The 2907-nt window shown below is 39.3% G+C and overlaps 1 pseudogene; it reads left to right on the top strand.

Moving 5' to 3' along the window:
- Positions 1-923: 923 nt before the first annotated feature.
- Positions 924-2214, top strand: LOC131411058 (ferritin heavy chain-like; annotated as a pseudogene).
- Positions 2215-2907: the final 693 nt, after the last annotated feature.

The raw sequence follows: 2907 nt of genomic DNA, 5'->3' as shown, positions 1-2907 counted from the left end.
AATATTAGCAATTCTATTTGCTTACTTTTATCCATTAAATTCTATTGTCTGTGCTTAACCGTATATTTATGAAAGTTACAAAAAATAAACACCCACATAAATATACATTGTGAGGGTGTAACCCCAAATTACATTTTTTGTGGATTCAAAATAGTTGGAAGTCTCTGTTCCTAAATTGCTTTCTGATGACACGCCTTTGGGGAATGTGCTCAGGACAGTGACAGCTTCTACCCACCTTATTAAGACCTCCCCAACAGTAATGCCACTTGCCTGGGGGGGCCTTCTGAGGTTTTTTTTTTCCCACCTGATCTACTTTGCATACAGTACTGACATTTCTGCCTCCTTTGTGTGGTCCCTCTCTTTCTTCTACCCTCCCTCCTCCAGTTTATCTCTGCTCAAACAGTTGAGCAGAACAAAAATGTATTCCTCTCTCCTCTGAGAGAGATCTTGTGACTGAATAAATAGTGTTCCCTCTCCCTTTCCTTGTCCCTCTCCTACTCTCATTGAGAGAAATTGAGTGTTCTGAGGTATGTTCCTGATCTGTGATGCTAATAGAAAAGACAACCATATCCTATCAAGGCCCTATTCTTGGTCATGTGGGATAAGTCTCAAATGTTATGTAACAGGGAAATCCTTGAATCCTGAATTGAATTACTTGCCATTTCTAACCCAGATGAGCTGGATTTTCAACTTAATGTTTGTATTACTTAACACAGTCCTTTCCTGTTCCCTAGTTCTGTTTAAAGACTGTGGAATGTCAGAAGGAGGAATCATGAGGTCTGCGTTATTCTTTTAATTCTCTATTCAGTGTGCACAGTATCTTACACTTAGTAGCCATTCAGGGAACATTTGTGGAGTTTACAGGACTTCACTTTAAGAGAGTGTTTTACACTAATCTAAGGCATTGATTCTCCAACCTTACCATGAGTCAGAATCACCTGGAGAATTTGTTAAAACACAGATTACTGGACCTCAATCCTCGAGTTTCTGATTCAGTAGGTCTGGAGAGGGACCTTACAATTTACAGTTCTATCAAATTCCCCGGTGATAATGATGCGGCTCATTGGGGACTACATTTTCAGGAAAGCTATAGATTCTCTGTAAGCATAGAAAAGAAGGCAAGACCTAGGAATAGAGAAATAAGGTTAATTTTTAAATGTTTATTTTCCTTATGATAATATGGCTATGTTATATTTCTAATTACTAAAAATAAAAGATATCAAAAATAAAGGAGATAGTGACTTATTTATTTGGAATTATTTAAATTATGTGTGCTGCTGCTGTATGACAAAAATATAGACAATTAAAGATTTGGCTCTATAGTCACAATAATAAAGGTAATATTTATACAGTATATAATTTTAAAATTATTTTCAAAGAGATAATGTTATTTCTTTTGGACAACAACCTTTCAAGTTATGGGTAATCGTCCACATTTTACAAGTGAAGAAAAAGTTCAGAAAGGTTGTTTTGAGAATTCGGAGAGGTTTATTAATTTTGGCCCAAAGCCAAACAGCTAAGTAGTGAAGTTCACATTAACACCCAGAGCTAATGGTTTTAATTCCGTTCTCTGTCTTCCATCCCACATCTCTATCTTATGTCTGATGTTTCAGTTTTGTGATGCCCCCAGGACTACGAAACAGATTAGGCAGGCCAAACTCAGAGTAGGGCTTGAACTGGCATTAGAGCTCCCAGGTTCTAGACTCACCTTTTTACTAATTAACTACCACCCCAACTGCAAGCCTACCGTCATCCTGGAGCTCTATGCCTCCTACCTGTGCCCGTCCACCGTCTACTACTTCAACAGCAACAACATGGCCTTGAAGCGTTTCGCCGAGGACTTCTTGTCCCAGTCGCATGAGGAGAGGGAGCACGCCAAAAAGCTGATGAGGCTGCAGAACCAGTGCAGGGACCCCATCAGTGTCCACAACATCAAGAAGCCAGACTGCTATGACTGGGAGAGCAGCCTTAAGGCTACAGAGTGCACCTTCCATCTGGAGAAGAGTGTGAACCAGAGCCTGCTGGATCTGCACCAGCTGGCCACCCACAAGAACAATGCCCACCTGTGTGAACTCCTGAGGATTCACTACCTGCACGGGCAAGTCAATTCCATCATAGAGTTGGGGGGCCATGTCACCAACCTGAGCAAGATGGGGGCCCCTGAATCTGGCAGAGTACCTCTTTGGCAAGCTCACCCTGGGCCACTGGCAGTAAGAACTGGGCTTGGACTGCCTTCCCTACAGCCACGGAGCAACTTCTCCTGATCACCATGCCTGGCATGCACATTGCAATATTGCCCTTGCAAAACGTACACTTCAGTTTTTTCTTCCAGTTTTACTATTTCTTCCAATAAAGTTATGTGGTTCCTAAATTTAAAAAAAACCTGAGGCAAGTTTGTTAACCTCTCTGTGCCTCAGATTAATCATCTATAGATGAAAACAAAATCTGCCTTATCTTCATAAGATTGTGTGAAAATCAAATTTCATAATGTATTTGTAATTTAATCTATTCATACCAACCTTATTGCATAAAGAATCTAGAGAAGTTTTGGTGTATAGAAAATAACTTAGAAATCTATAAAGTATATTAGAGATCTAAGGTCTGATTTAGGCAGAATGTGATTATAACATGTTATTTTAGTTAGCAGTCTCTGAATTGAATACAAGATATATTAGATTAATTGTTAATATTAAGATACTTACAGCAAGTTATAAAATAAATAAAGAATATGGAATGACCTAGCTAGGGATATAATTCACTTGTTGGAACTCGTAAGAGTGGGGAAAAAAATGCTACAAGTGCTTCCATATTCTGAAATAAGTACACAATTCTGGTACAAGGAAAGGAACATCAGTAATGCAGCTGTTTCCCCAAAGGGGCGAAAAACTTTGATTCAACCTTTCTCCT

Source organism: Diceros bicornis, chromosome 10, assembly GCF_020826845.1.
Source record: "Diceros bicornis minor isolate mBicDic1 chromosome 10, mDicBic1.mat.cur, whole genome shotgun sequence".
NCBI classification, from domain to species: Eukaryota; Metazoa; Chordata; class Mammalia; order Perissodactyla; family Rhinocerotidae; genus Diceros; species Diceros bicornis.
This window is presented reverse-complemented; position numbering and strand designations above follow the sequence as displayed.